The sequence below is a fragment of the Nomascus leucogenys genome, chromosome 18 (assembly GCF_006542625.1).
Source record: "Nomascus leucogenys isolate Asia chromosome 18, Asia_NLE_v1, whole genome shotgun sequence".
NCBI lineage: Eukaryota > Metazoa > Chordata > Mammalia > Primates > Hylobatidae > Nomascus > Nomascus leucogenys.
This window is the reverse complement of record NC_044398.1, coordinates 61,763,329-61,775,884: the sequence shown is the minus strand read 5'-3', so window position 1 is coordinate 61,775,884 and position 12,556 is coordinate 61,763,329. Positions and strand designations below refer to the sequence as shown.

The 12,556-nt window shown below is 40.7% G+C and overlaps 1 protein-coding gene and 1 pseudogene across 20 annotated transcripts in view; both read right to left on the bottom strand.

Annotated features, from left to right (window-relative positions):
- Positions 1–12,556, bottom strand: part of ANK2 (ankyrin 2) — a 689,728-nt gene that overhangs the window by 557,225 nt on the left and 119,947 nt on the right. For 17 of the 20 annotated variants that reach the window (XM_012502792.2, XM_030799074.1, XM_030799062.1 and 14 more), the window contains exon 1: positions 10,064–10,331. The exons of 1 other annotated variant lie outside the window; for it this stretch is intronic. The gene's annotated coding sequence lies outside the window, so the exon portion shown is untranslated. Of the gene's footprint in view, positions 1–10,063; positions 10,332–12,556 lie in introns of those variants that run through there. 2 more of the 20 variants (XM_030799039.1, XM_030799040.1) reach the window with 1 other exon arrangement.
- LOC100582057 lies at positions 504–10,203 on the bottom strand (annotated as a pseudogene).

Here is a 12,556-nt window from a genome sequence, read left to right as displayed (position 1 = left end):
GACACAGTGAGTCTCTGTCTCAAAAAAAAAAAAAAAAAGTCCGTAATTCATCTTGAGTTGATTTTTGTATATGGTGAAAGAAAGGGGTCGTGTTTCAGTCTTCTGCATATGGCTAGCCAGTTATCCCAGCAGTGTTTATTGAATAGGGAATCCTTTCCCCAATGCTTATTTTTGTAGGCTTTGTTGAAGATCAGATGGTTGTAGGTTTGCGACTTTATTTCTGTGTTCTCTAACCTATTCTATTCGTCTCTGTGTCTCTTTGTACCAGTACTATGCTGTTTTGGTTACTGTAGCCTGTGGTATAGTTTGAAGATGAGCAGTGTAATGCCTCCAGCTTTGTTCTTTTTGCTTAGGATTGCTTTGTTTATTCAGGCTCTTTTTTTATTCCTTATGAATTTTAGAATAGCTTTTTCTAGTTCTGTAAAAAATATTGTTGTCACTTAGGAATAGTGTTGAATATGTAAATTGATTTGGACAGTATGGCCATTTTAACAATATTGATTCTTCCTATCCACGAGCATGAAATGTTTTTCCATTTGTTTGCTCTTTCGTACTGGTGATTATGTTCCAGGAATTGAAATTTCAGAACAGTGCAACAATGCTCTTTGTGTCTTCCTTGGCAGTAAATTGCAAGGATCTGGATAGAGAGTGGAGTGGTCACTTCAGAAGGGCCAGGTATAGAGCTCGAGAATATTTCATCTCCTGTTCCTGTTCCATACAAAATATCAAGTCCCTGAGGCAGATTCTTGTGATTTTTGGACGAAGCAACTGTTTGCTGACTGTCAGGCTGGATGTCCCAGAAGCAAGAAGGTTGTCTTTTAAGCCCTCACTTCCAAGTTCTAGTGGTCTCTTCTTCCTTGGTCGAATAGCTGCAAGAGCTGTGAGATTAGCATCTCTATGCTGTATCTGTTCAAGTTCCAGTTGCTGTAACTCATTGGCTTTCTGCTTTAATCTCTGCTGGTCTGGAACTTCTTTATTAGAATGACTCCTGGCTGCCTTAAGTAACATTTCTCTTTCTTTTAAATCCTTTCTCTGCTTCTCCAATTGATCCAGCTTTTCAAGAAATTTGAGGTGTGACCTGGTATCACTATACAGGATGTAATTTTCACTTGCCTTGTAAGTAGTCATTCAATGCTGAGCAATTGCAGTCAGTTTTTCTAGAAGGCCTCATAATTGTTCCTGGGTTGCATGGGTGATCAAGTTCACAGCATCAGAGTTAAGTTCTGTAATGTCATGCTTTTTACCAATGTCTAAAATTCTCTTTTGTAGAGCTCCAATAAAAAGAAATCGTTCATCTTACATGACTGAATGAGTGTGCCAACCAATTCAGAGTTTGTTGCTAAGATACAGGCATTTTCTTCATTAAGGTTGACCCCTGCCATAGAAGTCACATCATTGATGTCATCTTCATCCCTGAAGCATATTGTTCCATTCTCTTTTATTTTATTTTTTTGAGTAGAAGATGCTTGAAGCGACAGAATTTTATTTCCAGGCAGAGTAACTTGCTTTAGAATGGAAGATGGAAGAAACTGACTGGTAGGTATTATGGTGTTCACTGGCATCGTCTTCTATCCAGATTTCTGAATGGTCAATGCTGAGGAATGTGTAAGTGTGGCCACCCGTTTTTCATTGCCTCCTGAAGCCTGCTGAACTACTAGTTGCTTGACTTTAACTGCCTATGGAATCCCAGCTGGTTGTGAAAGGACAGGGCCCGGCTGGGCAAGTTTGATTTGAATTGGAGTGCCAATAACAGGCTTGTCAGATGTGGTCCCAGTAGATGTAACAAAAAGTTTCACAGATGGAAGACAAATAGCTGCACCTGAAGATTCTTCAAAAGTTACTGTTGGAAGGGACAGTGTTACTGCTGTTCCAGGGACAACTGGCTTTTCAGGTTGCAGTGAGACCATTGTCACTGTGTTTGGTACAGATGTCACAAGTGGTTTTGAAGTCTGAAGCAAAACAGACTACACAACTGTATAGAAATTTACAGTCAGAACAGTAACAACAGGTTATGAGATAGGCCTTAGACTTAGAAAGTCTGGACTGACTAGATTCTCAAATGACAAGTCACACATTTGGGGCAAGTTCATCTTACCGTCTATGAAATGTCCATAAATAAACGAAGTATTAGTACAGGGTCTTGCATGCGGAAAGTGCTCAGCATTTAGCAGTGATGGGGTTCAGGACATGCTACCCCAAAATATGGCACTTTGGCATTTGAGGAAGCAGTAGAAGCAGAAAAGTTACTCGTTGACCTTCTCTTGCCTTTCTCCCCTGAAGTAAGCCAAAACACAGTTCTTTGACCTTCCTGTGAAATAAGTAATTAAGGCTCTCATGGAGAGGTGCCCACCCTATACGTGGAGGAAAGGAATGTTCTTATCTCCAAAGGCACAGGGACACAGAGACAAATATGAATACACAGGTCTAGCTAAGTCCCCGAGTTTATTACCATTAGATGACACCTCCTTTGTCCAATCTTACTTTTCCACAACTGTCTACTCTTCATCAAACCTAAGCACAAAAATGTACAAATTTACCTGTTTCTTTGGGTCTTCATTTCTGAAGGCTCTTATGCCATGTAAACATATTAATTAAATGAATTTGGTTTATGATTTTCTCTGGTTAATCTGTCTTTTATTGTAGGTGCCTCAGCCATGAACTTAGCAATGGATGAGGAAAAGAAATCTTTCCTCCCCTACAACAGTTGCTTTTGTAGTATTGGTAGTATTATTGGTAGTATTATCATTACTTGTGATACTTCCTCAAAAACCAGTTTAATTGGATGAAAAGGACATAAACCAAATCAGATAGGGTTAAGGGATAAGGGATCTAACTATGTCAACAAAATCTGATAATACTGGGTCTTGAATGATGAAATTTTCTTTCCAACTGAGGACAGTGGATAGTCTTTTTCTTTCTTTTTTTAAATTTATTATTATTTTTTATTATCCTTTATGTTCTAGGGTACATGTGCACAACATGCAGGTTTGTTACATACGTATAATATGCCATGTTGGTGTGCTGCACCCGTTAACTCATTATTTACATTAGGTATATCTCCTAATGCTATCCCTCCTCCCTCCCCCCACCCCATGACAGGCCCAGTATGTGATGTTCCCCACCCTGTGTCCAAGTGTTCTCATTGTTCAATTCCCACCTATGAGTGAGAACATGTGGTGTTTGGTTTTCTGTCCTTGCGATAGTTTGCTCAGAATGATGGTTTCCATCTTGATCCATGTCCCTACAAAGGACATGAACTCATCATTTTTTATGGCTGCATAGTATTCCAAGGTGTATATGTGCCACATTTTCTTAAGACAGTGGATAGTCTTTTTCTAAATCAATATATACAGAACTGTTTTTTTTTTTTACCAAATCATCTTAAAATCTGCATTATAATTACATTTTCTAGTGTGGTTGCTATGCAATAGAATTCCATAGCTTCTTTTCCATGCTCAAAACAAAGAATAAAAATATGCTAAAGGCAGGGTGCAGTGGCTCACACCTGTAATCCCAGCACTTTGAGAGGCCGAGGCGGGTGGATCACCTGGTCAGGAATTTAAGATCAGCCTGGCCAGCATGGTGAAACCTCATCTCTACTAAAAATACAAAAATTAGCCAGGTGTGGTGGCGCATGTCTGTAGTCCCAGCTACCTGGGAGGCTGAGGCAGGAGAAAGGCTTGAACCAGGGAGGCGGAGGTTGCAGTGAGCTGAGATCGCACCATTGCACTCCAGCCTGGGTGACAGAGCAAGACTCCATCTAACAACAACAACAAAAAAAAATGCTAAAGGCAGGGTGCAATGGCTCACATCTGTAATCCCAGCACTTTGGGAAGCTAAGGCAGGAGGATTGCTTGAAGCCAGGAGGTCAAGACCAGCCTGGGCAACAGAACACCCTGTCTCCAGAAAAGTAAAACTTAAAAAATTAACTGGTCATGGTTGTAGTCCTGTCATTCTCCTGTAGTCTTGTAATCTTAGTTACCTGGGAGGCTGAGGCTGGAAGATTGCTTGAGGCCAAGAGTTCGAGACTGCAGTAAGCTATGATCACACCACCGCCCTCCAGCCTGGGTGACAGAACAAGACCCTGTCTCCCTCTAGATAGATAGATGATAGATAGATAGATAGATAGATAGATAGATAGATAGATAGATAGATGCTGAAGACCTACAACACATCCAAGGTCCAAAGACAATAAATGAAAACAATTTTAACAAGGAAATTCTCCGTCTAAAGTTTAGGGTATAATTAGGTTTAAAAGATTGTCCTTAAAAAAAAAAATCGGCATTAATCAAAACAGATTGAAGTATAGAAGCCTAAATCCATGATCAGAAAAATCCATCTATAACTTCCATGGACCCCAAACAATAATCTCAGATTTCACATTGAATCTGGCTAAGTCACTAGCACAGTAAACAGTAGCATCTGGCTCTCATGTGGGATGGTATATACAATGGGCTGATCCATAACTTTAGTGTACTTTGGACATTTAGATGGATGGGCTGAGAGCCCAGTGTGTTATAATAACCCTGAAAAACTTTTGGCTCTGGCTGTGAACGCATTAGCATTAACTTAAATTTGTTGCTTTGTTTACAACAAGAGATATTTGCTTGTGCTTTCTGCCTAAATGGAATTGGTTAAAGGCACCCAAGATCTCAAAGAGTGAAATTTACAATTAGTACAGCAGCTATTCACTTTACTGAACTTTGCATTTTTTTTTTTTTTTTTTGCATTTTCTCTTAGTTACATCTTTTGGAAATAAATGATATCTTTATTTGGAGTTTCTGTCTGTTCATGTTAGGACCCTTAACAACTAATATCCCCTGCCTAATTTTTTCTTTCCTCCATAACCTGAAGCTTAAAATAAGTAACCATTTAGAGGGTTCCTTGAAGATGTCACCATTTAGAAATGTCACACATGCAGTCATTTGTTTCTGAGCTAGAGAGTGCTGGCTGTTTAGAACAGTGTCCCAATTATTCTTTTTGAAACCACTCAAAGCCACCAGAACTAATTTCTCCTAATATATCACTATAGTTAAATGTCTACAATGAAGAGATACCCTCACTCAACCAGTAGAAACTGACTATTGCATATCCAGGATATAATCAGAGAGCCTCTGTATTGAATTTGAGATTTCCAAAAATTGTAATTAAACAACACCCAATCTAATTTTGTGTTTATTGCTTTTACAAATAGCATCAACACAGGTGAATTATCTATGACATTTATTCATATGTGCATTATTTTAAGCAAATACGCGGCAGTCTTACCCTTACCAAAATAAGATTGAATAATTAACAGATGGGCATTCTAATAACATTATGGAATAGCATAATGTTGGATTACCTTTTAAATCTCATTATTCTCATAAGCAAGAATTGCAATGTTCTATATATTTGTTCTATCATTCAATGAACAATTTTTTTTTTTTAATCTCTTGTAGGTCTAGCATTGATCTCAACAGGGAAAACATTAATCTGAAATTTTATTTTGAATTAAACATCTTTTAAATTTTGTTTGTTTGTTTTGTTTTTATTTTTTCGGGGTTTTTCTTTGAGACAGGGTTACACTCTGTCACCCAGGCCGGAGTGCAGGTTGCAATCTTGGCTCACTGCAACCTCCGCCTCCCAGTTTGAAGCCATCCTCCTACCTCACCCCTCCAAGTAGCTGGGGCCACAGGCGCATGCCACCACCCTCAGCTAATTTTTGTAATTTTAGTAGAGACAAGGTTTGGTCATGTTGGTCAAGCTGGTCTCGAACTCCTGATCTCAAGTGATCTGCCCACCTCGGCCTCCAAAGTGCTGGAATTTACAGGCATGAGCTACTACGCCCGGCCTTAAATGGCTTTTTGTTGTTGTTGTTGTTTTTCTTTTTTATTTTTATTTTTCTTTTTTTTTTTTTTGAGATGGATTCTCGCTCTGTCACCCAGGCTAGAGTGCAGTGGCGTGATCTTGGCTCGCTGCAACCTCCGCCTCCCAGGTTCAAGAGATTCTCCTGCCTCAGCCTCCTGAGTAGCTGGGACTACAGGCACAGGCCACCACGCCGGGCTAATTTTTGTTTTTTGGCTTTTTTTTAGTAGAGACAGAGTTTCACGGTGTTAGCAAGGATGGTCTCAATCTCCTGACCTCGTGATCCTCTCACCTCGGCTTCCCAAAGCGCTGAGATTACAGGCGTAAGCCACCGTGCCTGGCCCCTTAAATAGTGTTTAAATATGTCACCATGAATAGGTTAGTATAAAGAGAGAACATTAGGCGCAGTGGCTCATGCCTGTAATCCCAGCACTTTGGGAGGCTGAGGCGGGTGGATTGCTTGAGCCCGGGAATTCGAGACCAGCCTGGGCAACAAGATGAAACCCTGTGTCTACGAAAAATGCAAAAGTTAGCTGGGTGTGGTGGCACACACCTGTGGTCCCAGCTATTTGGTGGGGCTGAGATAGGAGGATGGCTTGAGCCCAGGAGGCGGAGGTGGCATTAAGCCAAGATTTCACCAATGTACTCCAGCCTGGGTGACAGACAGACCCTGTCTCAAAAACATAAATAAATAAATAAAAAATTCTATGACTCAGAAAACCACCCAAATAGAATGAAGCTTCTAAATGTTCTCGTGGTATGTGATTTGCCATAACTGAACAATAATCCCCCTTATTAATTAGGGTAGAAGACAGCATAGTGGTGCTTGCCTATAATCCCAGTTACTTAAGAGGCTGAGGTGAGAGGATCACTTGAGCCCAAGAGTTCAAGGTTACATGAGCTGTGATCACACCACTGCACTCCAGCCTGGGTGACAGACTGAGACCCAGTCTCAAAAAACAAAAAACAAACAAAAAAAATTAGGGTGGTCTACATTCTCAGAAAGCCAAGATTAGAAAACTATAACAATCAGGTCTTTGAGATCTCATCACATGACCCACAAAGAATATAAATATGCTACTTTCCTAAGAAAACAGAACTTAATTTTCTCTGTAAAGATTTTTCCAATCTGAACTAGGTGTGATGGTGCATGCCTGTAATCCCAGCTGCTAGGGAAGCTAACACAGTAGGATCATTTGAGCCCAGGAGTTCCAGGCCAGCCCTGACAACATAACAAGACTCCATCTCTACAAAAAACATTTAAGGGGCCTGGTGCAGTGGCTCACGCCTGTAATCCCAGCACTTTGGGAGACCAACAGGGGCGGATCACCTGAGGTCGGGAGTTCAAGACCAGCCTGAACAACATGGAGAAACCCCATCTCTACTAAAAATACAAAACAAATTAGCCGGGCATGGTGGCGCATGCCTGTAATCTCAGCTACTCAGGAGGCTGAGGCAGGAGAATCGCTTGAACCCGGGAAGCAGAGGTTGCGGTGAGCCAAGATCGTGCCATTGCACTCCAGCCTGGGCAACAAGAGTGAAACTCGGTCTCAAAAAAAAAAATTTTTTTTAATTATCCTGGTATAGCAGCATGCACCTGTAGTCCCAGCCACTCAGGAGTCTAAGGCTGAAGGATTGTTTGAGCCTGAGTTTAAGGTTACATGAGCTATGATCATGCCCCTGCACTCCAGTCTGGGCAACAGAGAGAGACCCTATCTCGAAAAACAAACAGAAAAACAAAGGCAAAGCTAGGCACAGTGGCTCATGCCTGTAATCCCAGCTACTTGCGAGGCTAAGGCAGGAGGATTACTTGAGCCCAGGAATTGAGTCCAGCTTGGACAACATAGCAAGAACCTGTCTCTAATTAAAAACACAAAATTGACTTTCCAATCTATTGGAAGACATTCTTCGGGAAAGACAGTGAAATTACAGTCATTTTACCATGCTAATAATTACACAGCATTCTAAATAAAATAAAAAAAAACCAAGAAATTGAAAAAAACACCTAATTTTTAAAGAAAATGTTCTCTCCTTAGGTTGCATGATTGCAGAAGGAGCACTGGGCAGTCAGGCAATCTGGGTTCTGGTCCCAACTCTGTCACTCATCAGATGTGTAACTCTGGCCAGCTTTACCCTCTGTGAAGTATGGCTGAAATATCAGTCCTAATAGGGTCTGGTCCAGTTCTAAGTCTGTAACTACAGGTGCCTTCCCTGAAAAGTAGAAATCTGAAGGAGTGTGGATAGCCCCTCTGCATTAAACATAGCTAGCCTAACGTGATGATAAAGACAGGAAGAGAATACAGGACATTAAACAGAGTTGTGTGAGTGAGATGGAAAAATGGATAATTTTCTTCCATTTCTTTTCACATTACTGTGTTAATCTTTAAAGAAAAGGAATTCTAAAACCCCCCTAAATGGGTATCTTCACCCTGAGAAGCAGGAAATGTGTGTCTGCAGAGAAATGAGGGCTCTTCAGTTTTGTGACTGAGGAATCCATGTGCCCAAGGATGGGCATCATTTTATCACACTCCCCTTCAGACAGAGTTTTAGGCATGTAGCCAAAAAAGGGGGTGTGGTCTAGGCAGAGACGGAGGGCCAGATCAGGAAGACTACCTCTGAATTCCTCACACCGTGCTCGTCTACACGAAATGGCTAACAAAATACAAGCAGTGATGGAGACGCTTTCCAAGATGAATATAGCTTCACTCAACAATATGGAAGGAGGAGAAAGTAGGGTGGGGTGGGAGGATCTTCCATTTGTCTATGTCTTCATTTTATATGGCTTGTACCTGTAACATACAGGGTTCAAAAGATGAATTAGAATTGTCTCTGCGCTAGTGTGTATGCAGTTCAGTGGAATAGAATGGGAGGGGAATCATCCATGTTCACAACACTGGGTGGGGCATGCTCTCTTCTGTTGTTTGTTGTTCTGTGACTTAAACCATATACTGCAAAAGACTAAAAAAAAAAAAGGACAAAACTCATCTAAGCATATTTTCTTTGCATTCATACCATCATCTTTCTCACCCAAAAGTTTCTTCAATGCCTAAGGGTTTCTGGCATCAGTGTTTGGCCACAAAGTCTATGGTTTGCGCAGAGATTCATAGAAAAGACTAGGTTCTCTTCCTTAAAAAAATAAAGATTTTCCAATGCTTAAAGACATAACCTAATTATTTGCCTATTATCCCTCAAGGGGACACCATACACCTTGACCTAGAACTCTATCAAGTGTTCACAGAAAAGTGCCAGGGCAAATAAACAATCTGTCCTTCTAAATTCCCCTTTATATCTCCTTCCAACCACACACATTTATTTTCAGTCTCTAAAGCAAACTTAATGTTGTATGCTTAGAAGGAAGAGAAAGATGTTATTGAATTTATTCCTTTGCTCTCCAAAAATGCCACACCTAAGACATCGTCGAGGTGAGAATCATTCCTGATGCATGAGTGTGGGAATGTGATGCTTTTTAGGAATAAAAAATAAAAACCAAACCAAAGAACAAACAAACAAACAAAAAACAGTGCTCAGAAATCTGCATCTGTTACATTTCTCTCTACTCCTTAATTGGGCTTTCAATGCAGCAAAGACAATTCACTAGCTGGGAAAGGGAGAAAGAACTCCATCATTCCTCCACTGCCAGCACCTGTTCTGCCAGCTGACACTATTTAATATAAATTTTGACTATAAAAAAAGGCAATATACTAATAGCACTGCTGTTTACCAAAAACTAATTAAATCTCTTTACTGCTGGTTCACCCCCGCTTTCTCTCACACCACCTACTCACCCAATGCAGAGAAGGGGTGGCAACCACTTTCTCCGGCACAGACACAGCCAGTGTCTTAACACAAGCAGTGATTCTGACCAAAAGAGCCACCACCCTCTTGCCCCTCTCCCTGCTTATCATACAGGGAACACCAAGTCCACTCTGGGGCTGGGAATCTGATATAAATCAATTCACTTTAACCAGATCTTAAAAATCTGCCCTACGATTACAGAAAGAGAAAATGCAAATCAGAAAAACACATCACATGGAGAACAAACCAAAACCAGCACATCAGCGCTGCCTTTGAACTCCAGAATGGCATGGAAAGCGCCGCTGCCCAGCCCAGATCCAAGGAGGGGGTTTTACAAAGGCTTCCAGCACCCCCTATCAACACAAACACTTCCTCCCCGCTTCCAAAATGCTCTGAATAAAGACCTTCTTTAAGCACTTACTGGGAGCGGCAGCTTCTCTCTGCAATATGCCTGTGAGTCACGCAGCAGGAGGGGCCCCGGAGCAGGGCAAGTCGGAGAGCCCCCAGCTTCCCTGCAAGCTGATGTCTATGAGACAGCAGCCCAGGAACCGACTTTCCCATTACAGCCTCAGACTGTAATCCATGTGCTTTCGGCGGGCCAGTCCCAGCTGCCCACAGAGCACCACATGATCTGCTCTGACATCAGATCAGCCAGACGTGACAGCCCATCCGCCAGCCTCTTCCACACTCCTGGGTTGCATCATTTGGGTGCCTTTGGTTTGCATTTAAGCAGGTGGTACAGAGTAAGGAACTGTTGTTTTCTCACAAAATATTTTTTTTCTGGTTTCTTCTGTTCTAAAAGAAGGGAAAAAATAAGCAAGAAAAGCCCTTGAATTTGTTGCAGCCTAAATGTATCAGATATATGGGAAGTAACTGGAGTTCCACGCCTAGTTCAGGGAAGCTGAGGAATGAGCTACTGCCAAGATGCCAATGCCGTGGGAGTGATTTCATCTATAAATCACTACCACCACCATACCCCACCGCCTTTCAGTAGATCATCTTTTATATAAGAGTTTATATATATCTATATACACATATATACATATATATGTTTAAGTCATAAAATATTGGTAGGTGGTGTGTGTGTGTGTTTTAAGCTAGTCACCACTGAGTTTAGTTCATGGGCAATCTCAGGGAGGTAACCATTAGACTCAGTGCAATATACAATAATTCTATTTTGAGAGGATTCACATATAGTCCAACAGAAATAGATGTACAGTCCTAGATGGATAGGCAGATAAGCAGAGAGGAAGTCAGAAGCATCCATTCAGGCTTACATTCATTCATTCAATAATCATTTATTGATCACCTGCTATATACCTAGTCCAAAAACAGATTATCAAAATGGTGGAGGGGTTGAATATTTGTTACAGAGCTTCTAATTCTACTTCTGTGATAAGACAAGGAAGTAAGAGCCTTATCAATGATCCTTATAAAATGTTCTGTGTCTAATACTGAATCTAAAGGCTGGTAACAAAATCAGGTTTTATCTTAATTTCATTAGGATAAATGGTAGCACATGTAATCTTTAAGGTAAGAATAATCAAAATCAATAAGACTTTATGAAGCAAAATCATAGCCCGCTTAGACAGCTGTGACCAGAAATGATGTAATTCTAAAATTACAAAAAATATAATGCTCCCCTAGCAGAGAGGAGAATTCACATTTTTTTTTTTTTTTTTAGACACCATCTTGCTCTGTCCCCCAGGCTGAACTGCAGTGGCACAATCTTGGCTCACTGCAACTTCCCCCTCCCGGGTTCAAGTGATTATCCTGCCTCAGCCTCCCAAGTAGCTGGGATTACAGGCATGTGCCACCACACCTGGCCAATTTTTGTATTTTTAGTAGAGACAGGGTTTCACCATGTTGGCCAGGCTGGTCTCGAACTTCTGACTTCAGGTGATCCACCTGCCTCGGCTTCCCAAAGTGCTGGGATTACAGGCATGAGCCACCGTGCCCAGCCAAGACACTTCTTAAGTAGAAAAATAAATATATAATTTTAGTTTTCCTTAGTTTAATAATTAGCTGTTTCCTATAAAATAATCACAAAATATGCAAACCCTTGGTTTTCATTATTTTGTCTTTCTCCCTTATATTTAAAGTGAATTGTGCCATTTTCTTATATGTTAATTAAGGCTATAATATCATTATTTGATATTGTAATCAATATAATAGTATTTGCATGTTCTTTTTTTATGGAAATAATTCAATCTAATAATTATATAATTACTAATATCATAATAAATTTGTCGTTTAATATATAATATTTAACTCATCTATTTGCTTTGTACCAAGTGTGTGATATTTTCCCCTGAGATGACTAGGATTGTGACTGTGGAATTCAATATGAGATTCCACGAGCACTTGTTTCGTTTGTTCTCCATTGGAAATAAGCTATATAATGAGTAAAACAGTTCAAGTCTACTACTGTTTCTACTGAAACAGAACATCTCTGACACCAGATATGTGTGTTTTTCACATCAAGAAATTTCCCAATTTTCTGCAGACACCAACTGAGTGCCCTACAATTTAATTCAATTCTGACACTGACTACCCAGAGTTAACGCAGACACCACAGGTTAAGGACTCAGTCCCACAAGACTGCCCCCGACTTCAAATAAAAATCACAAGTAGTGGGTACCCAGGTTACCTACACTTTCATCCAGCTTGGCTACAAATTGGGGGTTCCCATGACTGACTTCCTCCTTAGGTTTGATAATTTGTTATAACAGCTCACAGAACTTAGGGAAACACTTTACTTACTATTACCAGTTTGTTACAAAGAATATTATAAAGTACACAAATGAACAGCCAGATGAAAAGGCATGTAAGGTGAGGTCTCCAAGTGTCCAGAGTGCAGGAGCTCCTGTCCCCGTGGCGTTTGATGTGGTCCCAACATGTGGATACATTCACC